The sequence below is a fragment of the Portunus trituberculatus genome, chromosome 23 (genome assembly GCF_017591435.1).
Source record: "Portunus trituberculatus isolate SZX2019 chromosome 23, ASM1759143v1, whole genome shotgun sequence".
NCBI lineage: Eukaryota > Metazoa > Arthropoda > Malacostraca > Decapoda > Portunidae > Portunus > Portunus trituberculatus.
Window position 1 is genome coordinate 12,789,485 of NC_059277.1, and position 11,335 is coordinate 12,800,819.

The 11,335-nt window shown below is 40.6% G+C and overlaps 1 non-coding gene and 1 pseudogene across 1 annotated transcript; both read left to right on the top strand.

Annotated features, from left to right (window-relative positions):
- The first annotated feature begins 2,689 nt into the window (after positions 1–2,689).
- Positions 2,690–11,335, top strand: part of LOC123507822 — a 388,467-nt pseudogene continuing 379,821 nt past the window's right edge.
- LOC123507967 lies at positions 5,569–5,674 on the top strand. Its single transcript, XR_006675845.1, has one exon. It is a non-coding gene; the product is annotated as a U6 spliceosomal RNA (small nuclear RNA).

Sequence of the window (11,335 nt, forward strand, 5' to 3'; positions counted from 1 at the left end):
TTCCACAAGACTGAGACATTTAATACATTGATAATGTTACAACTGTGGAAATATTAGATGTAAACTTTGCTAAAGGTGTCAAATATAATGAACACTGTTAGGCACATGGCTGTCATATGTAATTCCTTGTGAGGAGGGCGATTATTCTCGTGTGTAATGGTTGTGTGGGTAGATGGATGGTTCTGTGAGGCCACGTGCTGTAGAGGACACTGGGGGAAGGAAAATTCCATGTGGCAAAGATTCCAGTTTATAGTGTTAATGTCTTTTTTTTTTTCATGCAAGAGGGGGAAGCCAGCCAAGGGCAATAAATTATTAAAAAAGCTCACTATGTTACTTGGGTATAACTAAAACTTATCATTACTTTATTACGTATCTAAAAAGTTATATGCTTTCTGTTTTCTAATGTTAAAATAAAGATGAAGTAAATATTAAAGTAATTAGCTGGCAATTTATGTTGGGTGCCAGCTGCCGTGTGGTGGTGGTGACAAAGGCCTTACAGACACCTCGCTAGGGTGTTTGGTGGTGGCTGGTGAGGAAGTGAAACAAGCCAGGGAGAGGGAGGGCAGATTCTCGCTGCCTTCATGTCCGTTGTCTTAGGTCCATCGATGCCGCGTATTTCGAAGGGTATCCTGTGTGGCTTTCCCGTATCGCAGGAACGGTTCTCATTTTTGTCAAGTGTGTCGCGGATAGGTGGAATATTGTAAGTGTGTCCAGTCAGTTAAGGGAGCATTTGTCCTGGGTATAATTTGTTGTCTTGGCAGGTTCACGGACACTTTTGCTGGTTATAGGCTCCGCTGGCGTTACTCTGGTGTCTGTACCCTCTGACCGCCCTCTTATTGATACACTGTTCTAGAAAATTTGTGTGTAATTATTATTCATATTAGATTCTAGTGGGTTTGACTCTCACCCGTGTTACTCCCTCCTTCGTGCATCACCGCTAAGTCTTGCCGAGTTAGCACTTAATTCCATACGGTGAGATCTATCAGCGTGTCTCTCCACTAATGTATTAAGAGGAGAAGCGCAACATGTTATCAGACGGGTCCAGAAATGTAAGAAGAGTGTGCACGCATTCACTCAGTAACAGAGGCTTGTGCTATCCAGGCAGGAAGACAACAAGCAAGGTACAAAGGAAAAAAAACGAACTTAATGCCTATCGACTGCACAGGGGTCATTAAGGCAGACAGGTCAGCTTGTGGCCAATCCTTAGCTCGGGTGGAAGAGAAAGCACCACCAATCTCACCAAGTAACTGCCGTGGGTCAGGATTAAACTCGCGCTATCACTACCACGAGCCACCACGAAGCTACCCAGCCAACAGTAAGGTCCATTAACTTATTCCTAATTATACCAGCTGGACGGTGGAGGATGGTCTTCAAGTACTCAGAGTAAATCGTTTGTGTATTGGCAAAGGAACAATGAAGCGTTGTAAAATGCACGCTTTCCACCAAACACGACCAACAGTAGCAGGCAGAGCGTTCATCCCCTGACATGCTTGTGCCTCTAGAGATCGTGGGCAGAGTATAGTGTGCAGTGTGTAGATGGGTGGACGGGTAGACTAATGGAAGTAGGTGGATGGTTCGGTGAGTGGATAGGAGATAGTGGACTAGATAAACATTTTTTTCCTGTTCCACCATAGTATTCTTTATAACTTTTTACAGTCACTTTGAAAATAAGAAAATAATGTGTGTGTGTGTGTGTGTGTGTGTGTGTGTGTGTGTGTGTGTGTGTGTGTGTGTGTGTATTTGTGGAGAGGTAATGGTGGTGGTGGTGGTGGTAGATAGAAGAAGTTATGGAGGTGAAGGAGGAGATATAGTGGTGAGGGGGATGGGAGGGCGGGAACGCACTGATCATAGGAATGGATGGTGGTGGTGGGGTGGAGCATGTGAGGTAGGTGGAGGTAAAGTGGAGGTTCAGGTAGCTTTCTTGGGGGGGGGGGCGTTAAGCAGTCACAGGAACACACCAGCCTTCGTCAGGTAAGAGACACACGGAGCTCCTCAGTGTATGGAACAGTGACTATTTTTTGTATAAACCAGTAACTGAACAAAGAACGCGGGGTGTCACTATTAACCCTTCAGTACTGGGACGCATTTTCACCTTGAGTTTTGGGTGTGATTAGACGATTTTATTGATATCAGCAAGGGTCTATGGAGGTCAGAAGATTAATTGTCACTTCACTATTTCAGTCCCCTACATGAGTTTCTGAAGCTGTATAGAATCACCAAAAAGTAACCAGAGTGAATATGAAAACGCGCCCTGGTACTGAAGGGGTTAAGTGTTACCTTTCGTTACGTCTGTTTTCGTAGGGCACACGTTGATTAACCAGGCTCCAAAGAGTGTTTTTCAAGTTTATATAGAAATCTTGTTATGTCAGTAGAGTAATAACAAAAAGGCCTCGGAACCCGTGTGACTTCAATTACTAAGCCATTGGAAGGAAGCGGAGGTGCGAGGCGGAAGTGTTTCAAAAAGCGATTCCACAATCACTCACCCATTCCCACAAACACCCCAGTTGACAGTCAGGCCAGCACGCAAAACTCACATTATAAACAACCAGATTCCCATACAGGCATCCCCCACAGTGTAGCAGCAGCAGCAGCAGCAGCAGCTGGAAGGGAAGCTGGCAGAGGGCGTTAATTGAGCGAAGGAAGGCGAGCGAGTGAGATATAAACTTGCACTACTTGGCTGCGCGGGGGTCACGCCGCCGGAAGTTGGAGGAGCTTGGGCGCCTCATGGCTCAGTTGTGTTCTGTCCGTGAGAAGGGAAAGTCACGCGCCCCGCCCCTGGCACCGCTCCACACGTGTTCGCTGACAGAGTGTATGTGACTCGCTGCCGGCTCCAGGTGCCCCCGCCGGGATTACCGCCCCGTGCAGTGTGTGCTATGCGGTGCTGTGAGTCTGATAGTGAGTGAAAGTCGTGCAGCCGCCGCGTTGGAGCATGGGGAGCCGCGTGGCGAGGCGTGCCACCCGTGCCAAATGAAGTGAAGGAAGTGACAGTGACCGCTGCCTAAGGGCATCGCCGATATGACCTTACGTGCCCGGTCTTCTTCTCTGCTGCTGCTGCTCCTGCTGCTGCTGCTACTGCTGCTGGGGACTGCTTCAGGTGAGTGTTGTGTCCGTCTGTCTGTCTGTTCCTTGGATTCCTAAACACTTCACTTTTTGTCACGTTTTGCAGGTTCTCGTGGAAGTCATTGAGTTTTAGAGCTGGTTTTTAGTGATAGTTGAACAAAAACTGTATCGTCATTGGAAGAAATACATGATAATTCGATTCGTGTTTTCTGTGTGCTTTGAGGGAAGTCCCGGCGAGGAAAGCAGTGTTAATAAAGAACACGTCCGTTAGTGTTAGTCAAGGAAAGTCTCCTTCGTACAACTAGTCTTGGAAACCTTCACCGCATTAAACCTCAGACGAACAGTAGAATAAATCGCCCTCGTATCTCCCTCTGCCAGAACCGTGTCGGGGAAGTAACGATGTTAATGAAAAAGAAGAAAAGAAAAGAAAAGCACAACATGCATTCTTAAGAAAAAAAAGATGATCTCGTAAATAGCTACTGTTTGTCACTGGCTAACATTCACTAACATTACGAAAACACCATTGAAGATTTAAACAATTCCAATAACTTTCACTCGAGGCAATAAAACCATCAGAAAAAAAAAAAATTCTTGAAAACACCAGTAACACCAACCAAGCACCACCACCACCAACACCACCACAACCACAGCAACAACAACAACAACAACAACAACAACAACAACAAAACAAAAAAAAGAGGGTAAAATATGAAGCTAATGTGGTCTTCATAAAAACTTTTAATCTTTTACATAGTGGTGTATGTGTGTGTGTGTGTGTGTGTGTGTGTGTGTGTGTGTGTGTGTGTGTGTGTGTGTGTGTGTGTGTGTGTGTGTAACCAGACCACCTTACTGCTTCAAGATCACCTTCTGTATTTCCTTCTTCCTGTGACACATAATTCACACATCAAGTCCTTCCTATGCATGGCTTTACCCCTCCAGTACTGGGACACATTTTTACCTTAAGACATTAGCAAGGATCTATGGAGGTCAGAAGATTAATGGCCACACTCTTCACTATTTTAATCCCCACACGAGTTTCTGAAGCTGTATAAAATCACCAAATACTAAGCAGAGTGAATATGGAAACGCGTCCTGGTACTGAAGGGGTGAAGTTTAGCCTTTCAACATACCAAACTCTCCATCCTTCTCACGTGGGAGAGTGTTAGCTTCTTTTTCGTATGTAAGAGACAAATTCTGGCCAAGGGCAACAAAAAACAATTCATTAAAGAAAAAAAGACCCACTTAGATGCCAGTTCTCGAGCAGGTCAGAGAATTACCTAAAAGAATGGGATAAATGACTTGAAACTTTTCCTACTGTGTTTGTATTTATTCTATTCATTTATTAATTTATTTTCTTTTTTGGTGGGGTTTCGAACGTCAGTGTGTGAAAGTGTCAGGCAAGTGTTTCCAGTGAGCCAAGAAGTGATGCATGTGAGTTAATTGTGTGTAAGTGGCTGGTTATGTTAAAGATGTTGTTTTTCCGTGTTTTTTCTTATTTTAGTGGTGTTGATTCTCTCTCTCTCTCTCTCTCTCTCTCTCTCTCTCTCTCTCTCTCTCTCTCTCTCTCTGTGTCATATATTTTTTCCCTTTTTTTTTCCTCATGATTCTTCCAGTCGTACATTTCACTGATCTATTACCCTGTGTGTGTGTGTGTGTGTGTGTGTGTGGCCTCAGCACTCACGCACCACTGAATCACGCTCTTTCCTTCCCCTCTTCCACCATCCTACCCCCCACACATAGCTACTCAGTATCCAGCCCTTCACACACACACACACACACACACACACACACACACACACACACACACACACACACACACACACACACCTTTAAAAAAACAATCAAACTTTCCCCTTCACATGTTTACAAGGCTGATGGTGTGTGTGTGTGTGTGTGTGTGTGTGTGTGTGTGTGTGTGTGTGTGTGTGTGTTAAAGCTCTACCATACAGTTCTAACATTCCTCGTGTGTACTATTGCGTGATTCAACTTTTATTTATTCATTTATCCATTTACGAGTATTTCTTTCTTTATTTCGTCTTTATCCCCTTCAATACTGGGACACATTTTCACCTTGAGATTTGTGTACGATTAGACCATTTTATTGACATTAGGAAGGGTCTATGAAGGTCAGAAGATTAATGGCCACAATCTTCACTATTTTAATTCCTCTTAAAAGTTTCTGAAGCTGTATAAAATCACCAAACAGTAAGCAGAATGAATATAGAAACGTGTCAAGAGGTTAATGAGGAAGGATATTATTCACTGAGGTTCTTAAAGTGAGTATTCGTAAGTTAAAACACTCATATTTTAGCCACACAGATTACAATTAGTCGCTGCTGAACTCTGAAACTCCCTGCCTGCTTCTATATTCCCTCTTACCTTTCACTTTTTAACCCCTTCAGTACCATTTTCATATTCATTCTGCTTACTATATGGTGACTTTACACAGCTTCACAAACTTATGAGGTGGATTAAGGTAGTGAAGACTGACCATTGACTTTCTGACCTGTACTTGCTTCGGCGGTACAAATACTAAAATTGGAACGATACAGAGAAGATTAGCATGGCCCTGCGCAAGGATGACATGCAAAATCGTGAAGCGTTCCACATAAAAAACAGACAAACAAACAACTTTCTGACCTCCATAAACCCTTCCTAATGTAAGTAAAATCGTCTAATCACACCCAAAACTCAAGGTAGAAATGCGTCTCAGTATTGAAGGAGTTAATGAGGAACGACATTATTCACTGAGGTTCTTAACAGAGTGAGTGTCCGTCAGTTAAAACACTCACACACGGATTACCACAAGTCACTACCAAACTTTGCAACTCCGGCCTGCTTCTGTATTCCCACCTGCCTCTGACTTTTGAATACAATATGTGCTTTTTACGAGAGTTTACGGGTATAGGAGCTATTTTGAGTATCTAATATATGAAAATACCTCCTTTAGCCCGTAGATTCCCGTAAAAAGCTCATATTGTATTAAAAAAAAAGAGTCACAGGCAGGAGGGAATACAGAAGCAGGCAGGGAGTTTCACACTAAACCTCGTATTCTCAAATACTTCTGTGCTTCACCTCCACTATTTCAAAAGGCTTTATTTAAATTTACACGAGCTTTTTAAGGTGTTTTTATGGTTCTAGAGGCAAATTGACAACATTTCTACATTATTAACTGGAGGAACACTCTTGAAAACCCCATTAATCATCCCTGTGGCCTTGGAAAATAGTTGTGGCGAGAAAAGAAGGCGTTTTTTAAGGTGTTTTTATGGTTCTAGAGGCAAATTGACAACATTTCTACGTTATTAAGTGGATAAACACTCTTGAAAACCCTATTAATCATCCCTGTGGCCTTGGAAAATAGTTCTGGCGAGAGAGCAAGGTGTTTTTTAAGGTGTTTTTATGGTTCTAGAAGCAAATTGACAACATTTCTACATTATTAAATGGAGAAACACTTAAAAATCCCGCTGATCATCTCTATGGCCTTGGGAAATAGTTATGGTGAGAAAGTAAGGCGTTTTTTAAGGTGTTTTTATGGTTCTAGAGGCAAATTGACAACATTTCTACATTATTAACTGGAGAAACACTCTTGAAAACCCCGCTGATCATCTCTGTGGTCTTAGAAAATAGTCGTGGTGAGAGAGCAAAGCGTTTCTGAATTCGGACCTAAAACTCCTTCACGAGGAGACTCCGACAGACTTCAGAATGTAATATTTGTACGCATTTCTAAAACTTTTCTCTACGGATTAGCATTTTTAGATCACCTTGTTCTGTTTTTTTTTTTTTTTTTTTTTGCGCTTGATTAGATTAACTTGGCAAAATAAATGACTAAATGAATAAATGAATGAGTATATGAAGGTGTCCAGGCACGCACCTCATGACGTGAATTTTGACATGATTTTTTAAGACTTTTTCTTTGAGGTATTTTCATCTTCAACTGTTTTTTTTTTACTATTTCCTTTTGACTTTTTTTTTATTTATCTTTAAACCCATGGAAAAATTCCTCTTTTACATAACAAAAAGAACATTTAACTCCTTCAGTACTGGGACTCATTTCTACTTTGAGTCTTGGGTGTGATTGGGAAGTTTATTTGACATTAAGAAGGGTCTATGGAGGTCAGAAGATTAATGGCCACAGTCTTCACTATTTCAATCCCCCACATAACTTTCTGAAGCTGTGTAAAATCACCAAATAGTAAGCAGAATGAATATGGAAACGCGTCATGGTCCTGAAGGGATTAAGGTGGTATCTTCAATTGGTCTTTTATTATTTCGTTTTGACCTTTTTTCTTATTTTTTAGCCTTAGACCAGATTCCCTCTTATACAACAAAAAGACTAGTTAACGCCTTCAGTACTGGGACTCATTTCTACCTTGACTTCTGGGTAAGATTAGACAGTTTTATTGACATTAGGAAGGGTCTATGGAGTTCAGAGGATTAAAGGCCACAGTTTTCACTATTTTAATCCCCCACATAAGTTTCTGAAGCTGTATAGAATCACCAAATAGTAAGATTTTATTGACATTAGGAAGGGTGTATGGAGTTCAGAAGGTTAATGGTCACAGTCTTCACTATTTTAATCCCCCACATAAGTTTCTGAAGCTGTATAAAATCACCAAATAGTAAGCAGAGTGAATATGGAAACGCGTCATGGTACTGGAGGGATTAAGAGAGAAAAGAAGCATCAGATTTTTATTTTGTTTTCGTATTTATTTTTAAACACTTTACCTTCAATTGGCTTTCTATCTTAACCTTGTCTTTTCACCCTCGGCCATGTCCTCTCTTACACACACAAAAGAATAAAGAATAGTAAAAAGACAGAAAAGGAAGAATGTGTTGCAGGATTGTGGTTTTCAAGAGTATTTCAACAGGGTGTAATGGACGTTAAGGCTGTTTTTTTTAGCTGTGTTCTCGTGATTCCAGCGATGGTTGAACGATTATCCCGCGTCAACAGTGCAAAGGCAACCGTGACACTCCGACCAGTCATCTTTGGGGTGGGAAAAAATAAAACAAACCAGAAAAAAAAATAAAAACAGATAAACAAAAATAAAGTTTCGTCTCGTCTTAAATTTTCCTTTTTATCTTGTATTTTTATTTTTTCTGTATTTTTATCATTGTCTTTATTTCTATTTCATTTTTTCATTCAGTTCACCTTCAAGTGGTATTTTTCCTCCTTTCATTTCATCATTTGTATTGCCATTGGTCCGATACTCTCTAGATAGATAAACGAGTAAAAAAAAAACAGATTTAACCCCTTTATTACCACGAGGCGTTCCCACATTCATTCTGCTTAGTATTTGATGGTTTTAAACAGCTTCTGAAACTTATAAGAGGGAATAAAATAACGAAGACTGTGGCCATTAATCTTCAGACCTCCATAGACCGTTCCCAATGTAAATAAAATCGTCTAATCACATCCAAAACTCAAGGTGAAAATGCGTCCCAGTACTGCAAGGGTTAAAGAAGAGAGTTGTAAAGAAGCAAGCCATTCCTCAGCGGTTTCTGGAGTTTTGTTGGGTTAAGTTTGTGGCCGCGTGGTGCACCTGTTGGTCTGACCGCTTACCTACCTACCCGCCTGCCTGCCTGCCTCCCTCCTGTCCAGGCTGTGTGTGGGATGAGTCTCCTTATCCCCTTCAGTACCATGACGCGTTTCTATATTTATTCTGCTTACTATTTGGTGATTTTATACAACTTCAGAAACTCATGTCGGGAATTCAAATAGTGAAGACTCTGGACCATTAATCTTCTGACCTCCATAGACCTTTGCTAGGCTGTGTGTGGGATGAGTCTCCTTATCCCCTTCAGTACCATGACGCGTTTCTATATTTATTCTGGGTGATTTTATACAACTTCAGAAACTCATGTCGGGAATTCAAATAGTGAAGACTCTGGACCATTAATCTTCTGACCTCCATAGACCTTTGCTAATGTAAGTAAATTGGTCTAATTGTACACAAATCTCAAGGTAAAAATGTGTTCTAGTATTGAAGGAGTTAATCTCAGTACTGGGACGCATTTTCACCTCGAGTTTTGTGTGTGATTAGACGATTTTATTTACATTAGAAAGGGTGTATGGAGGTCGAAAGATTAATGGGCAGTCTTCACTATTCTAATCCCCTCTTAAGTTTCCGAAGCTGTATGAAATCACCAAATAGTAAGTAGAATGGATATGAAAACATGTCATGGTACTGAAGGGATTAAACATTTTATTTATTTATTTTTTTGTTCAACTCTTTCATGTAATCTAACCCTCCGCACAACCAACACCTAACCCTTTCCTATAGTGCCATATGACGTATTATAATCTGGAATATTACAACTCATAGCATTAACTTAACTTCGTCCAACCATTCATGCATTCCACGTCTCTATTTACCTCTTTATTTATTATGAATAACAGTTTTTTTATGTCTGCATGTAACAAACACAAAATAGGACTAGTTTTTCATCTCGCCTTCTGGTAAAATAGAAAAAATGGGATGCATTTCTTTGTATTATGAAGGTGTTGCCGTGGCTCAGCGCTGGTCAACCCTCCACTGTCTTACTGAGAGGGACACACACGGCTGGCGGCACGTGACACCCCCAGCCACTTCACCCTAACTTTGTATTGACACCTGCGCGTCGAGGGTTAACTTTCTAAACTTGTACTGCATGTTTTATACTTATCGTCACACACACACACACACACACACACACACACACACACACACACACACACACACACACACACACACACACGCGCGGAAGAAGGTTGAGAAAATTAATAAATGAAATAGAAATGAATAAATGAATAATGGCAAAAGTAAAGAATGAAATAAGAAAACAAGATGAACTTCACACACACACACACACACACACACACACACACACACACACACACACACACACACACACACACACACACACACACACACACACACACACACACACACAAAGAGAAAATAGTAAATGAAACTTAATAAAACGAATAAATAATAGTAAAAATAAAGAAAAAAGATAGAAATACAATAAGATCAAAAGGAAAAGTAAGACGAGACGAAACTTCTATTTTTGTTACTCGTTTATTTTATTTTATTTATCTATTTTTCCCGCCACAAAGATGACTGGTCGGATTGTCACGGCTGCCTTTCCACCGTTGACGCGGAGTAATCGTTAAACTATCGCTGGAATCACAAGAAAGCGGCTAAAAAAAACCTTAACGTCCATTACATCCTGTTTAGATACCACTGGGATCATGAACACTATTGAAAAAAACCACAATAATTTTCACTATAGCTTTCTTAACACCTTGAGTACCATGACGCGTTTCCACATTCATTCTGGTGACTATTTGGTGATTTTATACAGCTTCAGAAACTCATGAGGGGATTAGAATAGTGAATACTCTGCCCATTACTCTTTTAATCTTTTTAGACCCTTCCTAATGTAAATAAGACCGTCTAATCATACCGAAATTCGTGGTAAATATACATCCTAGTACTGAGGTTAGCCCCTTCATTACTGGGACACATTTTTACCTCGAGATTTGTGTACAGTTAGATGATTGAAATAGTGAAGACTTTGGCCATTAATATTCTGATCTCCATAGACCCTTAGTAATGTCAATAAGATGGTCTAATCGTGCACATATGTCAAGGTAAAAAATGTGTCCTGGTATTGGAGGGTTAATTTTCAACACATCCTTGAAAACTTCCTTCACAACTCCAATAACTTCCACCAGAGCTTACCAAACCGTCAGTAGAGTCACACTTGAAAACACCCAATAACTTGAATTAGATCCTGTTGAACTATCACCAGAACCATAAAACAACAACAACAACAACAACAATAATAATAATAATAATAATAATAATAATAATAATAATAATAATAATAAGCAATAAGGCAGTATCTTATGAAAAATGAATGCTAGATCTAACGAAAATAATGAACTAGAGGCATTTCGTACATACTATCACACACACACACACACACACACACACACACACACACACACACACACACACACACACACACACACACACACACACCATCCTCCTCTCTCTCAACCCTCCACCAGAAAAAACACCCAATAAACTCAAAATTCTACGACTAAAGAAAAAAAAATAGATAAAAAAAAAGAAAAAGAAAACGGGAAGCCACCACAACACCCAGAAACTCCACCAAAACAACCACAACAACCACAACTAACCACCACCACCACCATCACCAGAACCAGTGCCCACTTTCCTCTACACACCAACGAATTAAAACCAGCTCGCTTTCCTCTGGCGTCGCT